Source organism: Ursus maritimus, unplaced genomic scaffold, assembly GCF_017311325.1.
Source record: "Ursus maritimus isolate PB19 unplaced genomic scaffold, ASM1731132v1 scaffold_20, whole genome shotgun sequence".
NCBI classification, from domain to species: Eukaryota; Metazoa; Chordata; class Mammalia; order Carnivora; family Ursidae; genus Ursus; species Ursus maritimus.
The window spans coordinates 53563510-53589479 of record NW_024424453.1 but is presented as its reverse complement, the minus strand read 5'-3'; positions in this window follow the sequence as shown (position 1 = coordinate 53589479).

The following is a 25970-nucleotide window of genomic DNA, read 5'->3' as shown; positions in this document are numbered from 1 at the left end:
AAAGAAGCTTTGAAAGTCAAATTACTTTGACAAGCTCTTGAATTAATAAACTTAAATAGGACATAAAGGGTGCTTTAATTCAGGAGTGTACAACATCTAAATGTTGCAATATTCTTGGTATAATTAAAGAAGGAGTAATGCAGCATTCGCCATACTCTGTAGAATCTTTCCACAGAGCATTGGTTGGAAGCAGAATCTGGGAATCATTGTTAGATAAATAGGCAGGTAAAAAAGAGATAAATGGGACTTGTGAATGTTTAAATAATGTTTAAATAATATGATTTATAAAACATTTTATATTAAAGCTTGACATGCAGAAATCAAGCAATAAATAAATAAATAAAGCCACAGAAAATATCTTCATGTTAAAGTGTTTCAATTTTATTAATCAGTTCCATACTACAAACTTATTTTGAAATTTTGTATCAAGAAGAAGATAGCTCCCTGATTTGTTTTATTTTTTCTATGAAATGAAATTTAGGTTTCTTTCTTTACAATGTCTTCCAGAAAACTTAGAACTAGATTTAATATTCATTTACATTAACTAGATTTGCTTAGGAGATGACTGGATTTGACTTCTGTTCTGCAGTTTGGATTGGACATGTTTGTGTGTGTGTGTGTGTGTGTGTGTGTGTGTGTGAAAGAGAGAGAGAGAGAGATGCTCATTATATACATTTACATTTTAAGACACTTCAAATCCATTTGAAGAAACTTGCTACCAGATGGAAACTTAGTTCTTCAGGAAGCAATGAAAAATATCAGCTATGATAAAACTGGGTGAATATAAAAGACTATCTTTTTTTCTGTTAGACATTTTCATATTTACTTGACTATTTAAAGCAAACATTTAACATTGTCTTGTGGGCTTTATATTATATGTTGATATAATATACATTACCACTGTAGCCTAAAAGCCTCTGTTTCCAGGTAAAATGACAAGGCTTGTAGAAGACAAGTAACAACAGCTGGATAAATTACAAGAAACACAAGCAAATGGCTTTTCAAATTTGTTTTTGGCTGAGGATTAGGTTTATGCCTAGCATAAGGCTTCTTCTGGTTAAAGAGAAATCAGCACAGCATTTGACCATCTTGCAGAGCTGGTACAAAAATTTGGAAACTGGAAGGGTCCAAAAGCCTGGCTGGTTTTCCTCAGCGAACATCTGCTCAGTTATGGTCATTGTGGGAGTCTGGAGAACCTGGCTGGAAGCTTCTAGAAGACAGAATGGCCTCTTCTTTAGTCTCATAGTATTTAGGAAATGGAGACTTGATACAGGTGAAGGCTGGCCTCAAGTACACACCAGCTTTCCCACCAAAGATTGTATTAGATCAGGTTCCTCAGAACATAACCTGAAACAGGAATTCTTATGAAGTGATTTATTTGGGGGTTGGGTTGTCCACAGCAGGGAAGGGAGGAAAACAGGATGAAGCTGGGAATTAGCTAAGGGCATGTTCTTGACTGTGCACTGAACTTCAGCTTGATCTCATGAATTGTGCCATAGAGTTGTCCCTGTTTGACATGGGGCATGTTTCTTACACCCTCATGTCCGCCATCCATTGATTGCTGTCTACTCCTGCTGGAGTGAAGGGAAACAACCACCCTGTCTTTCATTCCTAGGGAGAGTCTCTGTGGCCAACTTTGAGCCTTTAGAAGACAATAATCAAATAGCCAAATTATGGAAAGAGCCCAAATGTCCACCGACTGATGAATGGATAAAGAAGAAGAATGGATGAAGATACACACACACACACACACACACACACACACACACACAATGGAATACTACTCGGTGATCAAAAAGAATGAAGTCTTGCCATTTGCAACAACACAGGTGGAACTAGAGTGTATTATGCCAAGCAAAATAAGTCAGTCAGAGAAAGACAAATATCATATGTGGAATTTAAGAAACAAAAGAGATGAACATAGGGGAAGGGAAGGAAAAATTAAATAAGAAAAGCAGAGGAAGGTAAACCATAAGAGACTTAAATATAGAGAACAAATTGAGGGTTGCTGGAGGGGAGGTTGGTTGAGGGTTTGGGCTAAATGCATGATGGGCATTAAGAATGGCACTTGTTTTGTTGAGCACCTGGTTTTGTATGTAATTGATGAATCACTAAATTCTACTCCTGAAACCAATAGTACAATATATGTTAGCTAACTTGAATTTAAATAATAAAAAAAAAAAGACAATACTCAGCAGCACCTGGGGAATGGATGCCCTGCTCTTGTGAAGAAGTTCCCACAGAGCATCGCAACGTCTTTTGGAAATGGTGATCGGCATTTCTGAGTGTGCCCTTCTTTGGGTGTAAGAAGAAATTCTCTATAAATGCTTTATTTCCTTCTTTTGAAACCACAGGTGACCTTGGAGAAGCACTCACATTTCCAATGCACTTTCTAAATATCAAACACGGTAAAGGAGATTGAAAAGATTATTATGAAATTAATAACCCCCAAAGTTGAGGCAGGGTTTATATTACAGGCTAATTACATATGAAACTACTCTCCTTCTTCCTTTATTTTTTTTTTCCTTTGGATACCTCCAAATTACACATAAACCACTTTAAAGTAATAAAATAATCACATACATATCCAGCTTTCAACACATCATACAGTATTAACATTCTACTTATATGGGACATTTGACTGGGTATGTGTATTTCTGCAAGCAACTGTAAAGAAAACGTCTTACTGGTTTGTTTCACTGCTCTTGGTTTTCAATGATATTGTGATTTTGCTGACAGAAATTGTTGAATTGATTGAGGTATTATGGTTTACACACTTTCATGTGTGGTTTTATTTTCTTTTTTATCCAGTAATTCCATTATGAATTAATTGTTTTTTAAGTTTATGCTATACATGTAACATATTCGAGGTGCTCTTCAACTCCCTGCCTCCAACATTTTCACACCAGGATTCTGGCGGCACAGCTTCAGAAAAGAGTTGTATTTAAATACTGATTTATAAATATGGAGAGTTGATAAGCATATTTGAATGTTCACAATGTACAGAGAGGTATAGGTGTTCATTTTAGTAGGGGAGGATTTGTGGTCTGCAAGGTGATCGTGAGCAGGAGAAGGTGAACAAATTCAGCTCTTAGAGCAAAGACATTTCTTTCTTTTTTTTTTCCTTTGAAAATTGGTTTCAAAACAGCACCAGGATTTTATGCGATTCTTGCATTTCTATATCCTGTTTTAGCCATCTGAAGTTCAACAAATATAATTTTGCTTGCATTCTAATTACGATTTAATATCTCAGAGCCTCTCAATTATGTTTTTTTTTACTTAATAACTGCTTAACTCAATTTATTTCACATAATGACAAAGGATTTGTCACTGGAGTGTACCATATATGGACTTTGTACTCTCCATTTTGATATTCTTTCATTTAGTAAGAAATGGTGGCATTGGTGTCAAAGAAAACTGCTTAATTAATATTTTGTACACAGGGTTATATTTCAGTTCTGTATATATTGATGGCAGAATTAAAGCTTCCATTCTCATAACATCACAATTACTGGAAACTGCTAGGAGCACTGAACTCTGATTGGTTGTTCTAACAGATAATTTTCACCTGAAGTTTGCAGTTCCTGCTATGAGACTATAGGCCAGTCCCTTACATGGTCTGACCATCATCATTCTTTGTGGAAAGGTCTGCAGGACCAGACAAAATCTCCATCTAGTTCTAATATTTATCCTATGGTGTTCTTCACATAGTAGACATTGAGTTGTGTTTAAATGCAATGCCCTTTGTCCTAATGAATAAAACAGATGCAACAGTATATGAAACTGGAAGTTTAGAAGTGGTGCATTTATAGAGTGACTAGGTATTTCAACTAGATCATCAATCATCTGTTTCCTTTTCTCTCTCTTCTCTGCCCAAACTTCTGGATTAAAGTATCTCTAATTGAAGTCTAGGAAGAGATACCCTGACTTCTTGCAGGTATTCCAGAATAGCAGAAATCCATGTTTCCAAAGTCCCCATAATTTTTGCTACAGTGATTATTGACTTAAACTGGTTACATAATTAGAACTGGTTCTTGAGCCAGTTAAATGCAATGTGTGGATTGTTGTACGGTTAATTGAGGAAAACTTGTTTTGAAAGGCATGAACACTAGCAAAGACTACTGGGACTATGTCCAAAGGACACAAGAACTGATTTGAAAATCTCTCACTAGTCAAAGATGTAATAACTTAAGCATAATTTAAGCACACCAGAAGGTGGCCCAGAGACAGCAGACACCGGACATGCTGAAATGGGGTGGTAAAATCTGATCTGTGGAATTGCTTTTTGCTTCTCGTATATTGAGGCTTTGTTTTTTCAGGCACATGTTCATTTACATTGTTATGATTGTCTGATAAAAATTACCTTTTTATTGTTTTGAAACACCCCTCTTTATTTCTGTATATTTTATCTGATGTTAATACAGGCATACCTCGTAGATATTGCTAGTTTGGTTTCAGACGACCGCAATAAAGCAAATATCACAATAAAGTGAGTCAAATGAGGCTTTTCGGTTTCCCAGTGCATATAAAAGTTACGTGTACACTATGCTACAGTCCATTAAGTGTGCAATAGCATTATGTATGAAAAAAATAATGTACGTTCCTTAATTTAAAAACACTTTGTTGTTTAAAAATGTTAACCGTCATCTGAGCTTTCTGTAAATCGTAATCTTTTTCCAGGCAGAGGTTCTTGGCTCTATGTTAGTGGTGCTGACCCATCAGGGTGGTCGTTGCTGAAGGCTGGGGTGCCTGTGGCAATGTCTTAAAATAAGACAACAATAAAGTTTGCTGCGTCAATTGGCTCTTCCTTTTACAAATGATTTCTCTATAGTATGAGATGCTGTTGGATAGCATTTTACCCACAGCGGAACTTATTTTCAAAATTAATCAATCCTCTCAAGCCCTGCCACTGCTTTGTCAACTACATTTATATAATATTTTAAATCCTTTGTTGTTATTTCAACATCTTCAGAGCATCTTCCCCAGGAATAGATTCCATCTCAAGAAACCACTTTCTTTGCTCATCCATAAAGAGCAACTTCTCATCCATTAAAGTTATCATGAAATAGCAGCAATTCAAATATAATAATAATGAAAAAAATTGAAATATTGCAAGAATTACCAAAATGTGACACAGAGACACAAAGTGAGCAAAGGCTGTTGGAAAAATGGTGTTATCAGACTTGCTTGAAGCAGGTTTGCCACAAACCCTCAATTTGTAAAACATGTAATATCTGCCAAGTGCAGTAAAGTAAAGCGCAATAAAACAAGGTATACCTGTATGGCCAATTCAGCTGTCTTTTTCCTTCCATTTGTTTTTAGCCAATATGTGTCTTTATGTTTAGAATTTATCTTTTATAGTCAGTCCATTACTGGATCTTGCCTTCTTACACACTCTGACAATCTCTGCTTTTAAATTGGAGTGTTCAGACCATTAAGATACAATGTAATTATTCATTTGGTTGGAATTAGGTATGTCATCTTATATTTTTCTCTTTGTTCCCCTCTGTTTTTTGTCCCTCTGTTCTCCATTTCTTTACTTCTTTCACATTATTTAAATTATTCACTTTGCATTTTCATTTACCTCTTGGCTTTTTGGCTATATACCTTTGTATTACTTTTTCAGTGGTTTTCTCTAGGAATTAAAATATGCTTTCATAAACTTACAAAGTCCTCTATCAATACCTATCAAAAATTTGCTATAAACCTATAACCATACATGTTCCTTTAGCTAACTCCTGATACCCTTTGTGTAATAGTTGTCAGTTGTCACAAGACCATGTTATAATTTTTTTTTCATTTTTTATGCTATAATTTTTGTCTTAAATAATTATTCATATCCTAAAGAACAAAATGAAGAAGATAATATTTTACATTTACTGAGATAGTTATTTCTGATGTTCTTAATTTGTTCTCATTTCTTTCTTTTTTTAAAGGTTTTTCTTTAAGTTCCGGTATTGTTAACATACAGTGTTATATTAGTTTCAGGTGTACAATATAGTGATTCAACACCTCCGTACAACACCCAGGCTCATCATGACAAGAACACTCTTTAATCCCTGTCCCTTATTTAACTCATCCCCCCCACGTCCCCTCTGGTAACAATCAGTTTGTTCTCTAAGGTTAAGGCTCTTTCTTGGTTTGTCTCTCTCTCTCTATTTTTCCCCTTTGCTTGTTTGTTTTGTTTCCTAAATTCCACATATGAATGAGTTCATATGGTATTTGTCTTTCTCTGACTGACCTCTTCCACTTTGCATAATACACTGTAGCTCCATCCACATCCTTGCAAATGGCAAGATTTCATTCTTTTCAATGGCTGAGTAATATATATATATATATATGTATCACATCTTCTTTAACCATTCATCAGTTGATGGACACTTGGTCTGTTTCCATAATTTGGCTATTGTAGCTATTGGCTAATGCATTTCTTTTTTAAAAATATTTTTTTCTGGTAATTTCACTTCAGCCCGAGAAACTTCTCTTAGCACTTTTTCCCTCCTAATACAGATCTGATGGTTGTAAAGTGTCTTGATGTTCTTTAGTTTAAAGTGTCTCTATTTGGCTTTAATCCCTGAAAGATATTTTTATTAGAAATAGAATTTCTTTTTAAGACTTATTTATTTATTATTTATTTGACAGAGACAGCCAGCAAGAGAGGGAGCACAAGCAGGGGGAGTGGGAGAGGAAGAAGCAGGCTCCTAGCGGAGGAGCCTGATGTGGGGCTCGATCCTAGAAGGCTGGGATCACACCCTGAGCTGAAGGCAGGCGCTTAACAACTGCGCCACCCAGGCACCCCTAGAAATAGAATTCTGACTTGAGAGTTTTTCCTTTTTATTTATTCACTTTAAAGTTTGTGCTCCACTGTCTTCTGGTCTCTCATCCATGTTCATTAGATTTGTTGTTGCTCTGTATGTAATTTTCATTATTTTTTATACCTGCATTTAAGAATTTGTCTTTATTTTTTAGCTTTTATAAGTTCAAGTACCATGAATTTGGCCCCTTCCTTCTTGTCACTCTTTCTTCTTTCTCTCTTTCTTTCTCTTTCTTCCTTTCTTTCTTTCTCTTTCTTCCTTTCTTCCTCTTTCTTTCTTTCTTTCTTTCTTTCTTTCTTTCTTTCTTTCTTCTGCAGTTTGGATAATTCCCATTGATGGCTTCCTTTGTTTATATTCTACTAGTAACCCCAGTGAATATTTTATTGAATATAATTGTAAAATTTTCAGCAGTAAATGGTCATTTCTCTTTATTTGCTGAGGTTTCTCATGATTTTATTTACTCTTAGTGCATTTCCTTTTATTTTACTGAACATTGTTATAATAGATGTTTTCAAGTTTTTGTCAGTTGCAACATCTGGATTATCTTGTGGTTGTACTCCTCTGATTGTATTTTCTGTTAAGAGTGGACCACAAAAATTTTCCTGGTTCTTTGTATGTTGAGTAATTTGGGGTTTTTTCCTGGATATTATTAATGCTCTGATGTGAAGATTCTGAATTCTCTTTCATTCTATCAAACAATTTAATTCTTTTTGGTTGTTGTTTTATTGGGCAATTAATTTATTTTCATTCAAGCTGAATCACAATAAAATTCTTAGCTCAAGTCACTTATTGTTCAAAGGATGCTTTGAATCTATATTGCTTATGCATTATTTAGTGGTCATCCAGGTACTTAGACCTACGCACAGAATTTAGAGATCTCCTTCTGTGGTTCTCCCTCATGGAATTATATCACTTTTCAAATATCTAGATTTGTGATGCATTATTTCTTCTTGTTTTTCAGGTCAGAAAGCATGAGTTCCATTAATGTTCCAGCAGCTTTTTGCACTAAGTGCATTCTATCCTTAGAGTAAAACCTATAGGATACTGGGAAATCATTTTGTGGCACTCCCTTTTCCTTAATGTCAACCTTCTACAATGTTTACCTGCTTTTTACATTTTGCAGAGCTTCTGATGGTTCTTTTTAAAAAATATATAGAGAGAGTGTAAAATTCTCATTTCAGAACCAACATGAAAAAGTCCTGGAAGTTATCATTTTTATCCACCAGAAAAATCTATAAAAACTAAAAATCAAACTAATTTTTCTGGACTATCAGAGTGGTAAAGCTGTAGGATAAACTATCACCATGGAATCTGGTGTATTCAGAGACTTGGGAACCAAGATTGCTCACCAGGAACAGAAGCTGCTAAAGCCATAAAGTAGTAGGAACACTTGAATAATGATGTTGATGAATCTCTGGAGGCTGAGGGTGGTCTAGCAAAAGAGGGAGAAACTCCTGGGTGTCATGGTCTTTGGGGAGTATTTCTACACTCTCTGGAACTTTCCATCCATAACTCAACCAAAACTGGTGAAGTTCTCATGGTGAAAATTAAAAATCTTCCCAAATACCTTACTCCTCCAGTCTTTTGGTCTTACCTAGAGAGATAGAGAAGAAAAAATAATCAACAGAAACAGGCTTCAAGGAAATATATTGCAGGTGCTTTAACCAGGGAAAGGAATAGCAAGGAAGAGAAAAATAAACTATATCACAGATTTAAGAGAAACAGAACACTTGTGAAGGCCACAGTCCTGACACTTGGCTAAAAATCCAAAAGACAGAGACTGGGAAGATTATAGAGCACACTCCCCCTCTGTCATACCCTACAACTACACCAGAAATCCCCACTGTAATGACAGTAGGGGGCATTGGAAGAACCACAACACACAGACTTTCTCCAAGGAGCACTACCTTGAGAATTTCTCATGCCAAGAAGGGAGGCAACAGCAAGGATACTAGATGAACTTGAAACCTCTAACAACTATTGCCATAACTAACATTAAACACAGCTCAACTCCTAGCTGGATTAAAATAAGTCATCCCACTAAAGACCTGTTCACATTAGTTCACATTACTTCACAGGATTTTTGTCAACAACACCAAAAATTGAAAATACATGCAAAAAGACAAAGAAAAACATAATCTAAAAAGTAAAAGGCATCAGAACCAATCTCAGATATAACACAAATCCTGAATTATCAGGGTATTTGAAATAACTAGGATTAATATGCTTAGGGATCAATACAGAAAGTAGAAAACATGCAAGAATAGATGAGTACTGAAAGGAGAGAGATGCGAACTCCAAGAAAGAACCAAAAGGAAGTGTCAGGAAAAACAACAACAACAACAACAACAACAACAACAAGACACCCCACTGTAACAGAAATAAAGAATACCTTTGACAGGCTCATCAGAACACTCAAGAAAGAATCAGAGGACTTGAAGATAGGTCAATAGAAATTTCTCACACTGAAAAGCAAAGAAAGAAAAAGATGTTTCTAAATGCCAAACTATGGGACAGTATCAAAAAGCATAATGTATATATAATTTGAATAACAAAGGATAAAAAAGAGAATAAAGCAGGACTTTTCTTTTTGAAGGATTAGTAGCTGAGAACTTCCAATATTAATTATGAAAAGCAAACCAGAGATCTAGAAATACAAAACACCAAACAAGATAAATTCAAACCAATTAAGCAAACAAAAAACAACTAGATATATCATATACAAACTACAGAAAACTTGAAGGAAGACAGAGAAATCCTAGAATTCTATATCAAGTGAAAATCATCCATTAAAAATGAGGAAGAAAAAAAGGCTTTCTTGAAAATTAAAAACTGAAGGAATTCATTGTCAGTAGATCTGCTTTAAAAAGAAATGTTAAAAGCAATTCTTAAGAGGGATGTAAAATGATATAGGTCAGAAACTGATATCTTAATAAGAAAGGAAAAGTGCAGGATTAGGAATAAGTGAACATAAAATAAGATATTCTTATTTCTTATTTTTCACTGATATAAAAGATAGCTATCTGTTTAAATAATGATGATGATGATGATGATGTATTGAGTAGCATATGTAGCATGTGGATAAGTGAAATGAATGATCATACTATCACAAGTAATGGGAAGGAGTAATTGGAAATAATCTGTCATAAGATACCTGCACTTGGAGTAGAGTTATATACCGCTATTTGAATCAGACTTGGGCTGTTTTAATAAATGTATATTGTAAACTCCAGGGCAACCACTAAATTTATTTAAAGACAAATGTCATGATATACGAGTCAATTCTCCTAAAAGACAAAAGAATCCTTAATGTGTTATAAACCTGACGGAATTTCAAAATACATGATGCTAAAACTGGTAGAATTGAAAGGAGGAAGAGACAAATCCACTATTAGAACTGGAGTCTTTCACAGTCTTCTTTCAGCAACTGATAGATCAAGAAGTCAGAAAATCAGTAAAGGTATAGACGACTTGAAGAGCAGGATCAATCACCCTGACCTAATTGACATTTATAGGCTCCCCACTCAACAGTCACAGAATACACATTCTTCTCAAGCTTGCATGGAACAATCACCATGAGAGAACACATCCTGGGCCAAAAATACACTTGTATAAGTTGAAAATAATCAAAATGATACAAAGTATATTTTCAGGCCACAGGGGAATTAGACTAGAAACAGATGAATAAAAATAGCTGGAACCCCTCCCTCCAACCAATTATTTGGATTAATTTCCATATATCTCCAACATATCTCTGAATAAACTATAGGTCAAAGAATTTTCAAGACAAGCCAAAAAAGGTTTTGAACTAAATGAAAATGAAAATATATGTTGTAGAGTGTGTATTAGTAATCTTCCAGAGGGCCAGTCTAGTAAGACTTACTTGGTCATTAAATTATGTAACTCTTCTTAGAAATATTGCCTATAAACAAGTGAAGTAGGAAGATTGGTAGGAGAAGAAAGGGAAGAAGAAAAGGGGGGTAAACAGAAGGGGACCATGACAGACTATGGACTCTTGGAAACAAACTGAGGGCTTCAGAGGGGAGGGGGTGAGGGAATGGGATAGGCTGGTGATGGGTAGTAAGGAGGGCACGTATTGCATGGTGCACTGGGTGTTATACGCAACTAATGAATCGTCGAACTTTACATCAAAAACTAGGGATGTACTGTATGGTGACTAACATAATATAATAAAAAATTATTATTAAAAAAAGAAATATTGTCTAACTTGTTCTTTAATACAAACTGTTATTCTCTGGCATTTATCTGCTAAGTCTAATTTTTTCATGTATATTAAGCTTACTGATATATTTGGTTTTTTTGGTTTTTAATTGATCAATTTTTTCTCTGTATCTTTCGTTTTCACTTCTGGCCTTCCTAGATTCATAACATATTCATTAGTTGCTCCAATTTCCTATTTGCTAGTAGTGCTCCTAACTCGATACAATGTGATATATGAGTATGTATAATATTTAACAAAATATAATTGCTAAAATGCAAATTAACATTACAGATCCATTGCAACTTATTCCAATCCCGTGGTGCTCGATGTCTTTCTGATTCAACATTTTCCGGATCTTAGAAAGATAATGCACCCATTACATGTTACGTAACACCAGGGGCAGGATCTAGAGCAGCATCTCTTAACTGCACCTCCATCTGTCTGCAATGAATCATGTGGCTGTTGATACTGACGAGGCAAATAAGACTTTACATATCCTCACGCATTAATTCAGGTCACATTTCGCTGCCAAATTAGTTTTACTTCAAATTGAGGGGAAAGTTTTAAAAAATCACTTTCGTAATTTTTTTTCTATTTCCGAATATCCCAATAAAGATTAGAAACCTGAATTTTTATCCTGCTTCTATAGTAACATGGACCAAAAAAAAAAAAGGTTTTGATTAGAGTCTCCGACACCCATCATCTTCTATGTTACCCTTCATCAATATTTTAGCTCTATCTTGAATTTAGACTCCCCAATGTCGTCATCACTATGTTTACAATAACATTTCATTTAGATTTAGCAATATGTTGCTTCTTGTTCTGCTTACCATTATTTCTTGCATCTCATTCCCTTCTTGCGTGTCTCCTTTTGTTCTGAGAAAAGTGCTTTAGTATTTATTTAGTTAGTCTATGATTGGTAAGCACTCCCAGTCTTTGTAAGTCTGAATGTATTTTCTTTTTCACCCTCATTCTTGGATGACAGTGTAGTTGTGCATAGAATTCTAGGTTTATACTTTCTCTAGATGTTTTGAAGACTTTATAGTGGATTTCTGTTTTTGCTGATGAATGGCTTTTGATTCATGATCTTTCTTTTATAGAAAGGTTTGGGTTTTTCCCTCTGATGACTTTTAATATTTTCTCCCATACTTTGAGCTCATGTGTTTGTGTTTTCAATTTGAAAGACTATATTTTTCATGTCTCGAGTTTCTATTTGGTACTTGTTAAGATATGCCTATACCCTTCTATTCTTGCTTTAGATCATCTTTATGTTTTACCTCTTGATTATCTGAAACTCTTTTTCAGATTGTATTATTTCAAGAGCTTAGAATTCCAACCCTTGTGTTTGGAGGGGTTGTCATCTCTTTCTTTGCGACCTCTTCAGATATTCCTTGGGAGCCTTGGGAGTTGTCTTGGGTACATCAGTCCAATTTGTGCTCCCTGTACTGAGTCTGCAGCTTTGAACCCAAGTTTGTTGGTATTACCTCCACGGTCAATGACATTCAGCATCAGCACCATTTCCCTTCTGCCCTGACCACCACCATTACTGCAGACATAGAGGCTCTGGCAGCCCCCTCTGATAATGTCAAACATGGATTCAGTTATATGTAGAGCCCTCTACCCAGTTCACGTTATCATGGGTGCCTCATGATGGTATAATAAATTCCATTTTCAATTTCACAGAAAGACATTTTTTTTTTCTCCAAGAAACACACATGGAATTTCTTGAAGTTTCCTAGGTCACAAAGCTTTCATTTAACACCTATCATGCTCAATGTAAGACTACTATTATCCTTTGAAATATTCAGCCTCTTGCTCAATTTGGCCTTATTCTCAGAGGCTATGGAAAAGTCATTGGAAATGAACATTTGTGCCCCCCTACGCTACAAAACCTCAGATCAAAAGATGCGCTTGTTTGTTTCAAAGCAATTTTTATGTAATTAAAACTCTTAGAAAATGTGTCAAATTCTGTATATGTACTGGAATGCCAACAAGGGTTACTTTGACAAATCTCTACAGGTCAGCAGTATGCTGATATGTCTCTGATATCCCCCTACACATGGGCAAAAGACATTTTCTCCCTATATTTGCTCAAAATCTAGTAGTGGAGGTAGAGAGAGAAATAGATCATTGCAGTACTATGTAGATGCCATTGTGAAGATAAATATTACCTCCAGTCAGATGTGTTCAGAATACAAAGAACTTACTGTCTTGCAGGACTCATCTCAGGGAATTTAATGTTATATTTGCATTTGTTTTGTTTAGTAGCTGCATCAAATGACAGACTCATTAAGCTAAAAACTCAAAATAATTTATTTGTGAAAATGTTTCAGTACTCCTCTACTGTGTACCCACAGTAGTTTTCAGAGGGAAGAAAAGTAAAAGAAAAAGCAAAATAGAAAGTTACAATAGAAATTTCTAACAAGATTTCTGCTATCCCGGTTCAACTGTTAATTTAGTTTCACACATTTTTTTTTTTTCGGCTTCTATTAGCCTTAGTAGTGAAAATTAGAAAGTGGAATGAGTAACATAAATTTTTATTAATAGATGGAGCTATGTTTCAGCTTACAGTTGAAACTAGATATGCATTGTAACAAAAAGCAAAAATAGATGTATCTAATATTTTCTGTATGGAAGAAAAAAAGTCCTATTAAAGAAAGGAATGTGAAAAGGAGCAAGTAGTAAGTCTGGGTGTTCCAATTGAAGTCTTCAGAAAGGAGAAAAATCTGATAGCTAACATTTGTTAATTTATTCATTTATTCAGGAAACATTTATTAAGTATCTACTAGGCTGATAAGGGAGCAGAGAGCAAAATAGGTAAGAATCAATGTTTTTCTGGGACTTAGATTCTAGTGTGAGAGAAAATAACGAAACATTAACTAGAAAATATGTAGGTTATGGAAGCGGCCAGTTCTACAGAGAAAAATAAAGCAAGGAAGTGGGAGAGTGTCAGAGAACCATGATTTTATACTGGGCACCGGGCAATTTCTTGTAGAGTAGCTGATGCTTGAGTAGAGAAAGTGGAGGCAATGGGAGCAAGCCATAGGTCCTTCAGGAGGGAGAGCACTTACTTGCTGTGTTTTACAAGCCACATGGAGAATAATGTGGCCATAGGGAAGTGAATGAAGGAAAAGTAGTACAACTGAAACATAAAACCAGAGAGGTATTTTTTTCAATATCATGGAGTCATTTCTAAAATGCATTTATTACCATACCAAATGCTTCTGATTAAAAGGATAAAAATGAATGTTCTATCTTACCATGGAAACAGCCTCATCTTTCTTTACCAGCCCAGTGTCTTCCTGTTATCTTCTCAGATATCAGGGAGATATCCTGCCCTCTATCCATGCTCTGAGTTTATTGAATTCTTGCTATCCTCCAGTGCCCGTGTTCTTTCCAGCCTCCAAGATTTTCACAAAGAAATCCCTTTGCTTAGACATTTTCCTATTTTCCCTCACTTTAGCCCCAATACTATTCTTCCTCGAGACCCTAAACATATAATCTTTAGATCTTCCTTCTCCCTAAAATTGGGTAGGCATGCCTCCATGTGCTACCATATTACATTGTGCCTAACTCTTACCACTTATCACACTGTGTTTTAAATGCTGGTCTTCCTATCTGTCTCTCTCTGTCTTCTTGAGAGCAAGGACCTTGTCTTATATACATATATTTTCCCTATATCTAACTCAAGTCTTGTCACAAATGTTTGTGAATAAACAAAAATACATTTGGCCACAAAAATGATTACTATGGTTACTTTAACCTCAAAAATCACAATAATCTTGCTTTGTAATGAAGTTTTCATTCTGAACATGGGAATCAGATCACATTTTTTAAAAAATGACTTTGAGTTTGCTTCATTAGCATTAGAAACAAAAAATACACAAAAAGGGGAAATCTAACCACTGAGAAAAATCTTCTGAAAATCAAGGGAAACTAAGTAAGTTGCTGTTGGTATGATTAGTTTCACTCTTTGACACATGTATCTCAGAGTAAAAAAAAAAATCCACTTATGAAGGAGATTAGGTAGTTGATTAACCTCTAATACGACAGCAGTATTTCTTATGTATTCAAAATATGTCTTATGCTTTACTAGAAAAATAAAGTAGCTATGATACTTTAATATTTTTGTTAATAAATTAAAATGTTTCATGTAAAACTTACCCTCTTGTTTTTCCTCACTTCAACATTTTCAGGGACAGTTTATATAGTCTTGTTGGTTAATGCTATGAAATGGTATTCTAATAATTACAGCCAGAAGGGCTTCTGTTGGTTAATGTGTATCATGCTTTCACTTCCTTCCATGTCTTGTTAACTGGAGCAAAGGTGAAATTAACTCCAAAATATGGCTCCTAACATTAATCATGTTAGTATGGATGTAAATAACTTACGCCAGGACACGTTGATTACTCACTAAAAATATTACCTAACATTAACAAAAATATGTTGTCTGGACAAAACATACCACTGATATGAATAAATATCTAAGTGCAGACTTACATGAATAAAAATATAGACAACTATTTTTTTTTCTGATGGAAAAAAATTTTCTTTCTTTCTTTCTTTCTTTCTTTCTTTCATTCTTTCTTTCTTTCTTTTTCTTTTCTTTCTCTTCTGCTTGCTTGTTTTATTGTTTTCCTCTGTGAAAATATGAGTGACCAAATTTAGTTTTGAGTTCGAACTCTGTTTTCCTTTCTGTGCTGTTTTAACTGAGCTAATAGTACGATTTGAATAACTCATATGAAGTGTGATTCCAAGTTTTCTCAATTTATTTCTAGAGAGCCATGAGGACTGTGAATTGTCTCCTAAAGCCAGGTCTGGAAAGAGCAGGGTAAAATTAATAATATCGTGTGGATAAATATTCCTAAAGTCATCTCTAAATGATGAAGCCTTACATGGATCTTGAACCTGACATCCAAAGTACTTCCTAATATCACTTGCAAAGTGTACAGGATCTACTTTCAAAACACTCAAAATATTACTGAATAGATGGAAATAATCATTACACATCCATTTTGCTCACCTCCAGTAAAATAATAGCAAAGAAACCCAGCTTGGCAGCCTCAGGTGTCTTTCTTTTCATTTTTTTTTGTGTACTCAAAAACGAGATGTTCAGCATAAACTGACCATGATCAAAAGGATTATCCCAAGAATCAGTCACGGTCAACATAGCCCACTTCACACCACGAATCTAAAAGCTGAGTGCAGATAGGTGTCTTCACATGTCTGTAAGGTATGTCAGATTTCATTCTGTATCCTGGGAAGTCATTAGATACAACATTGAATTTTATGTCTAGGCTTATAAAGACTTATCCACTCTAAACTCATGAGAATGGATAAATCAAAAAGACTAATATTACGGTGTGTTGGTGAACATACAACTCTAAAGGAATGCTCATATATTGCTGGTACAACTGTAAATTGGTAAAAGAAAAATGGTAAATTGGTAAAAATAAAAAAAAAAACACTTTGGCCCCTATGTATATATGTTTATAGCAGAATTATTTACAATAGCCAAGATATGGAAGCAGCCCAAGTGTCCATCGATTGATGAATGGATAAATAAGAGGTACACACACACACACACACACACACACACACACACGAATATTATTCAGCCCTAACAAAAGAATGAAATCTTGTTCCCATTTGCAATGACATGGATGAAGCTAGAGAGTATTATGCTAAGTGAAATTAGACAGAAAACGATAAATACCATATGATTTCACTTTATGTGGAATTTAAGAAACAAAACAATTGAGCAAAGGGGGAAAAAAAAGACAGAGAGACAAATCAAGAAACAGACTCTTTTTTTTAAGATTTTATTTATTTATTTGACACAAAGAGACAGCCAGAGAGAGAGGGAACACAAGCAGGGGGAGTGGGAGAGGAAGAAGCAGGCTCCCAGCAGAGGAGCCTGATGTGGGGCTCAATCCCAGAACACCGGGATCACGCCCTGAGCCGAAGGCAGATGCTTAAAGACTGAGCCACCCAGGCGCCCCAAGAAACAGACTCTTAATGACAGAGAACAAACTGATGGTTACCAGAAGGAGGTGGGTGGGGCCTGGGTGAAATAGGTGAAGCCGGTTAAGAGTACACTTATCTTGAGTACTGAGTAATGTATAGAACTGTCAAATCACTATATTGTACACCTGAAGCAAATATAACAGTGTATGTTAACTAACTGGAATTAAAATAAAAACTTAAAAAAAACACATTGGAAAGAAATGTTTGGCAGTTTCTACTAAAGCTAAATATATAAATTCCCTTTGACCCCAAAATTCTACTCCTGGACATATAACCAAAGGAAATTGCATGCTTATGTATGTGTGAGTATGTGTGTGTGTGTGTGTGTGTGTGTGTGTGTGTGTGTGTGTGTATGTACAAGAATTTTCTTTGGTGTTTTAATAATAATAGCTAAAGGCAATAAAACACCCCACATACTCATTGACAGTAGAATAGGTAAATAAATTGTGACATATTGAGAGAACATTACAAAGCAATGAAAAAGAATCAGCTCGTAATACACTGAACATCATGGATACATTTCATAGACACAATGTTGAGTGAAATAAATCAAACACAAAAATAGTGCATTCTGTATGATTCCATTTATATGACATTCAAAAACTGAAAAATAATCTAAGGTGACAAGACTTAGAGTAGTAATTACCCTTGAGGTATATTTATGTGGATACTGAAAATGATCTACATTTTTATTTGGATGGTGTCACATGGATGGCATTCTGTGAAAAAGACATCAGCCTGTATAGACTTAGGATTTGTATATTTTCTATTTGTGTATGTAAGTTTTATCTCACATTCAGAACATAACCACATCCACTATTTTGGAACCCAGAGCTCCCATCTATTTGCTGCAATTAGGAAGAGAGCTCTGGGCTGAAAAACAGGTTGCTATAGTTATAGGCTGATTATTATCAGGCAGAGGACTTGAGGTATCCAGTGTCATGGGACCAGCTGAGGGTGAATCAGGAGGAGCTAGAAAGCAAGAAGCAGAGTAGGGAGAAAGTCCAACTGGGCAATGGGAGGACAGGAATCAGATTCCAAGCTAAGGGCTGGGAATAAAGAACAGACAAAACTGAGAAGGTTCAGGAGGTTTACCCCCAACACAGGAGGAGGGAGATACATACAGAGGGCAAGTACCAAGAATGCTGAATTAAGTTAAACACAAGATGTCCTTCTTATCTCCTCTCTTGGGTAGAGAGGGGCTGTGATTTCCCCTAGTTCACTTCTGCTCTGTGGGTTTTCTGTAATTTGGAGGCTCACACCCCTCCTGTACCACTGGACGAGCATAGATGGAACACGTGCAATCACCACTGCATCATCAAGATTCAGTACCTGCCTCGAAGCCTCCTCAGTTTTCACAAACCAAGGTATTCCAGCCTGTCACCGAGGCTAAAAGGTAGTGAGTAAGAGATTAAGGAGGTATGTGCATTAGAATTTTGAGCTGTTACTAGAAATATAAGTGTGAATGTAAATAGGTACTCTCTTAACCAGCACAAGATTAACTTGAATATCAAGTTCAAGTACTATGTCAAGGTTGAGTCTGTTCATTAAATGCTGACCAAAGTACTGATGAAAAGAAAGAATTCTCATTTTGTATCTCTGGAATGATGTATATATGCAAACTAGCATGCAAGAATCCAGGTTTACAACTGCTACCCAAGTTTAATTGTTAATGACATCCATTTTGCTCTCAAAGGTATCATGGTTTGGATGATAACATGGATGGTCATCCTGCTTACCTTGTAGGTTACTCTACCCATGATCTTCACATATACATGCACATCATTTTCATGATTATTGTGTCATATTGAACTGTATTGCTTTTCTGTCTCCTCTATCAATGACAATTTCATTTTTGTACTTGCCATGTATTCAGTGAGTGTTTGCTGAGTGAATATGTGAATCGTTGATTTAAAAAACTGGTTATTTCTATGGTTTGGTGACGTAGAAAGTAATATGAAGGACTAATAGGGGAGAAGTTTGCCTGGATGTATCACAAAGCTGACTCGGGAGAGCAGCAGTTCAAAAGAGCAAAACCATCAAGTGACTACCATGGGGAGCCAGAAGAAGCATGTATTAGCTAAATACATTCTAATTCAGGAAATAATATCTCTCTTGGATATTTCAAGTTATGCTAGGTAAACTTAATAATCAACCCATAGTCATTTATCTATCTCTTTTCAAAAATAGGCAATTATACTGTCAAGTTCAGGTCAAGTAGCTTGTTAGGTAGAGTTTATCTGGGATGGAAGTATGGAAGAAAGAGAAAATCATCCATCACTTCAAGCTATATTAAGAAAGTTAAGCCCTCATTGCAAGTATATGCTTCATCAGCATGATTGCATATTTTTTTAACATTTTTAGCTTCAAAGTCTTTTCTTTTAATTGAAATCCAATATGTGTTTATTGCTGACACATGTTAAAAATCTTGCTTATACAGTACATAGATCTCTCTCCAAAGCCAATAGTCCTACATTGTTTGTTTCTTAATTAGCACAGATATGATATGAAAAATGCAAGAGACATCTGCTAGGTGAAGATGCCTATCAGTTTTAATTGATTTTTTTTCTTTTTTTGTCCTGGATAGTCCAGAGGCACTGATGATTTTGGCTCATCTTGAAGGTTCTTTTAATGAGCACATTTTCCAGGTGCATTTAGCATAATACTAATTTGGAGGTATTTTTAGTAAGTTCTAGATTCACCTCCCATAGTGATTACTTGGTGGCAGCATTGAACAGCAACCATCATATTTTCTTGTCTGGAATGATCCAGAGTTTGAAATGAAGTCAAGTAGTGTCATAAGTGTCCTGATATCAGAATTGCATAAACTGCAGAGGATTAATTGTAATATGTGCTATTTACTTTGAAACTGTTTAAAAAACTCACTACCTAATCTGCAGCAGAGCTTGCGGAATAGACTTCAAATCACCTATAGAATTATTATTTTTAATTAAAATACACTTGTTCCTGTGTTCTAGTCACTGCTAGACTCTGAACCTATGAACTATGTTTGTGGTTCCATGCAATATCCTCTCTGTCTCTACCCTACATACACACACACACTTTAGAATACACCAGCCTTACACCCATAATGAACTTTTTGCCCCAGTGCTAGCATTGCACACTGATTAGTTATATATTTCTGTTTACCATCTGAAATCAGGGCCATTCCTCCTTCATTTTTGTATTCCTAATACTTGGTTTATTTTCTGACACACTGAAGGGGCTCAGTAAATAATTGATAAATGAATAAAATCTTGGGCAAGCTATAAGCTTGTGTCCTCAGGTATAAGATGGAGATAATAGTATCTAACGCATATTGTTACTGTGAAACATATACCTCACAAAATATGAAATTCACAGCTAAAATAAAAATAGTGTATCAGACAATTAAGAGTTACATTTTCTTTTCTTTTCTTTTTTTTAAAGATTGTATTTATTTATTGGACAGAGAGACAGCGAAGAGGGAACACAAGCAAGGCGAGTGTGAGAGGGAGAAGCAGGCTCCTCAATGAGCAGGGAGCCCTACGCTGGGCTCGATCCCAGCACCCCAGGATCATGACCTGAGCCGAAGGCAGACGCTTAATGGCTGAGCCACCCAGGCGCCCCATTAGAGTTACATTTTCAAAATAAATTAACATGATTTTCTTTTTGGCACTTTCTTGCATATGAGTATCCCTAAATTTGTTCAGGATATCCATGGTCTCAGAGAGGATTAAGATTATTATAGTAGGAATGCAAAGAAGAAAAGAGAGCTGATCATTTAATTAAAAGGAGTTTTTCATTGGTGGAGGAGTGTAGTGGTGGCAGTGCATTTGCACACAGGTCAAGACTAAATGTATGAATTCATTCCTTATATGTGACCAATGTCAATTAGAGAGGTATGCTGATATATATTGAAAGTCAACTCAATTCTTGTTACAGCATTATTTGATTTACAGACACCCTGTCAGCTAGTCATCACAGCAAACTCTGAGTTTGAAATTATTACCTACATTTAACAAAGGAGGGCACTAAGGTGAGAGAAGAACTCACATACTGATGACAGAAAATGCAGCGCTCTCAGAATCATGTTCCTTAGCTGTCCAGCAGACTGAGACAGAAAAAAGCAGAATGTTTTAGGCATGAGAGAGAGATGAGTTTCATGAAACTCCCAGATGCATCTGCGAATTGTCTTTTCTACTTTATGTTCTCTACAGTCTTTAAATCAGAGCAAGACAGAGTTAAACAAGACTTCATTAAATTTGATCTAACTCCCTGACCTTACGTATGTCAATGATGAACTATTCGGTGGCATTTTTTCTCTCTCTTTTCTTCAAATTTCTCCTCTTCACCAAGAAAACCCTCAGGTCTCTTAATCCAAAAGGCAGTAATAACAATCAGAAGTATGGCTACCATTTGCTTAGTACTTTTTCTAGTAGCAGCCAGTCTTCTAAATGCCAAGCCTATAAGTTAATTTTATTCTAATTTTACAGATGAGTAAGCTGAAGCCCAGAGACATTAGTGGTTTATTCAAGGTCAAAATTTAATATGGGGCAGTCTCTTCTCTCTGACTCTAACATCTCTTTTCATTACATTATGCTTCATCTTAGGTTGAAATCACTCAACATAGCATAGTAAAAAAACCAAACCAAACCAAACCAATCAACAAGCAAACAAACAAAATGAGGCTAGAAAGTCTTGTGCCAAAAAATAAGAATGCATTACAAAATCAATGTTGATGTGTCAGAAAGGACCCGAGAGTTTGAGAAGTCCAACTTATGTGTCACTTCACTTCATTCTATTGTTGCTGCTTATCATTACCTCTCCATATAATTAATTATTTCTGGCCTCTATAGCATATGTGTTCTCTCCAATTTCTTTGTTTTTACATACTTTCAACCGCTATCATGTAATTCATGATCTGGTTATAATACTTATCTGTCTACTGAGTGCCTATTTAAACTCTAAATCTTATATTATGATCTCCTTCCCTCCTGATATCCTCTTCAACTACCTTATGAGGACTTAAGGCTTTCTCTTCAGTATTCACATAGCATATCCCAAGTGCCTCCGTTCCAGGTATAATTTACCTTTGTATTAACTCAGAATTATTTAAGGGTTGTGATGGTTACTTTTATGTGTCAAAATGACTAAGCCCTGAGATGAAAATATTTGGTTAAGTATTATTCTAGATTTTTCTAGATAAAATAATTTTGATATGAGATTAACCTTAAATCACCAGACTTTGAGTAAAACAGATTATCTTCCATGCTGGTGGGCCTCATCCAATCAGTTGAAGGCCTTAATTAAAAAAAAAAGACTGACTTTCCCTGATGAGAAGAAAATGTCACTAAAATGTCTAGTTTAGACTAGAACTGCAGTATCAACTTTTTCCTGGCCTCCAGCATGCTGGCCTCTCCTGTATATTTTGACTTGATAGTCTCCACAATTACATTTGCCAATTTCATAAAATAAATCTCTCAAAATAGATAAACACAGGCAGATAGAGAGATGATATAGATGTAGAGATAGAGATAGATACAGATACAGATATAAATTCCTGTGGATTCTGTTTTTCTGGTGAATTCTAACAAGACAAAAACCCTATCTTATCATCTTTGTATTCCTAGATACTAGAAAGAGTTTGGCACATAGCAATTTCTCAAAAAATGAAAGAATGAGATTTCATAAGAAAGGGAAAAATTGGGATGGGTACTGGGTGATGTGGAAAAATCATATATATATTTAGTATAAGAGCAAGTGATTAGATTTGTTTAGGTTATATGAGTGTAGGTTTAACATAAAATGGTTTTAAAAAAATTCTACAAACTGAGGGCTTTAAAGGGGAGGGAGGTGGGGGAATGGGACAAGCTGATGATGAGTATTAAGGAGGGCACGTATTGCATGGTGCACTGGGTGTTATACGCAACTAATGAATCATGGAACTTTACATCAAAAACTAGGGATGTACTGTATGGTGACTAACATAATATAATAAAAAATATTATTATAAAAAATAAATAAATAAAATGAAGGCAAAAAGAAATGCTGTTCTACACTGTGTTGACTTACAGTATATGCTGGGCATTAAAAAGAAATTCTGTTCATATGTGGAAAAAGTAGATGAAGTTTCTAAATAACTACTCAAAGAACCTTGCAAAAGAAGAAATCACAGAAATCTCTAGGGGATTGGGTCTATGGGATAATTCAGTGGTATCCCATATGGAAAGCCAGTTTGCAACAGAGAGTTGGAATCTTGGTCTGGCTAACCACCTGGAAAGAACTGTGAGTTATCCAGTGATCCTGCCTGCACACATTATGTTATATTTACACAGAGTATAAAAACCACGATTGCTGGATACATGGAAGACATATGAGTCAAAAAAAAGTTGTCTTTTTTTCCTAAATTGTGAATTCATATGTATGAAAGTATTCTTAAATTATATGAAAAATATAACATGTCTTTATGTAAATTCTAAATTACCCTTATTATAAGGAACTAAATTAAACAAAATTGATACTATATTAGAAAATTTGAGGCCTATAATCATATTAGCTTAGAGTGTAAAACACTTTTATAGAATTAAAGCACCTTAAAGAGGAAATAAGTTCAGAATTCTTATAAGGCAGTTGTTCTCAACTAGTGTGTGATTTTGTTCCTCCTGGGGGATATTTAGCAATGTCTGTAGATATTTTTGATTGTCACAACTCAGGGCGTGGCATGCTACTAGTACCTAGTATATAGAAGGCAGGATACTGCTAAATACTCCACATTGTGCAGGAAAGTTCCCCACAATGAAGAATTATCCAGTCCAAAAGGTCAATAATGCCAAGTTGAGAAACCTACCCTAGAAATTTTGGATTTACTTTGAGGTCATCTGGAGCCATTTGAATAATTAATATCAACATTTTCAAGGTCTTTATAGAATCAGACCAAAACAATGCCTACCTCCTTGATGTAGGTTTTATGATTTCATTTTCTCACCTGTAGCAATAAGCAAAGGCCACCCAAATGAAAACAAGTGAAGGCTATCTTTACATATAGACTGGCCATCATCACTCTGTGTATTTGTCTATCTTACAGTCTTCACCCACAGACATAACTGCATGGGTTCCAGCACTCATTTGAACTTAGATCTAAGGGTGTCTACTAGTAGGCATCTGCGGCCCAACCCAGAAAGCACAATTGGAAAGGAAGGATTATACAAATGAATTTCTAAGTAGGAGATGAGACAATATGTAACTATTAACTTAAAAAGCTTAAAAAGGGGGTCCTACTATCCTTATAATTCCATGATAGTTTATACATCTGTTATTTTTCATGTGCACACCCAACTCTACGCCCTGCTCTTTTCTGCTGGGACTGTGTAGTCCTTATTTCCTTGCCTACCAACTCCAGGTCAGTCCCTTCCAGTACAGAGCTCACAAAAGAGATCAGAATATGGGAATAAAATTAAAAATAATGAAAACTAAGCCTTCCTGCTTTTGGCATCAACAGGGTAGCAGTTATTAACAATTCTGGGAACAACCTGGGAAAGGAGTAATCCCAGATTATAGCAGCCCAGGAGGAAGCATATTTTTCTGGTGGGTCTTAAAATGCACCTTCAGTTCCACAGCAACACAGGATACCTTTTGGACTCTGACTCAGACACATCAATACTTCTGGTGTCTGAGAATCGTGCCTTTCTTTCAGCCATTTTCTTCACTCCTGTGCCCCTAGTCTTCTTGCACCAGGTCCCAATACTATTTTTTTAATATATATATATATCAAACAGCAAAAAATAGCATATATATATATATATATATATATATCTCTCAAGTATATCATATCTATCTATCTATCATCTATCTATCTATCATCTATCTATCATCTATGTATCATCTATCTATCATCTATCATCTATCTATCATCCATCTATCTAACATCTACTGAGAGAATTTCTTCTATATACATGATTCTAACCAATATACTTATAGGTAATGCTCTGGGAAAAATGTTAAGGTTTTGAAAATGAAACTTCAATTTCACTTAATATAAATAAAATTTATTAATATCTGATACTTATTATGACTCATGATTGAACTTAGTCTTATCAACAGTGTATTGCTCAAGTAGCCAAGCCTTGTTCAAGTACCTGAAGACTCTTAGCTCTTGACTTCTATGATGAAAATCATTGTCTGAGGTTTTTCAAATATGTTATAGAGAAATTACTCCAATAATTTGTAAAGAATTGGTTTACAAAAAACCATGCTTGCTTAGCAAAGCCATCCATAATATTCACTTGGCTTCCTTGAAAAAAAAAATTATCCCCTTTGCTTTTTTTTTTTTTTTTTTTTTTTTTTTTTNNAGAGAGAGACAGCCAGCAAGAGAGGGAACACTAGCAGAGGGAGTGGGAGAGGAAGAAGCAGGCTCATAGCGAAAGAGCCTGATGTGGGACTCGATCCCGGAACGCCGGGATCACGCCCTGAGCTGAAGGCAGACGATTAACCGCTGTGCCACCCAGGCGCCCCTCCCCTTTGCTTTTTGATCATGGTCCTTGTTGATAAACCAAATATAGTTTTAGAGGGTGAGGGGTCCTGCTGCTACATCAGCTTCTTTTTAAAGCCACGTCTTTATACAGCTAGGGTTCTTCCTGAAAGAAATGTGCCTTGCAGTGAAATATTTAGATTTTCTAGTTACTTTTCCTTTAAAGCTATCTCTTGTGTTAGAAAGAAAGAAAGAAAGAAAGAAAGAAAGAAAGAAAGAAAGAAAGAAAGAGAAAACAAAAAAGAAAAGAAAAAGAAGAAAAAAACCCTCTTCCCCCTGACATACCCCTTTACCTCATTACACAAGGCTTTCTTGTATTTAGTAAGTTTTCCTGATTTTATTTACATCAGAATATAGATTCAGAGTTCAATTCTAATAAGATTGAAACAAGGTGTGA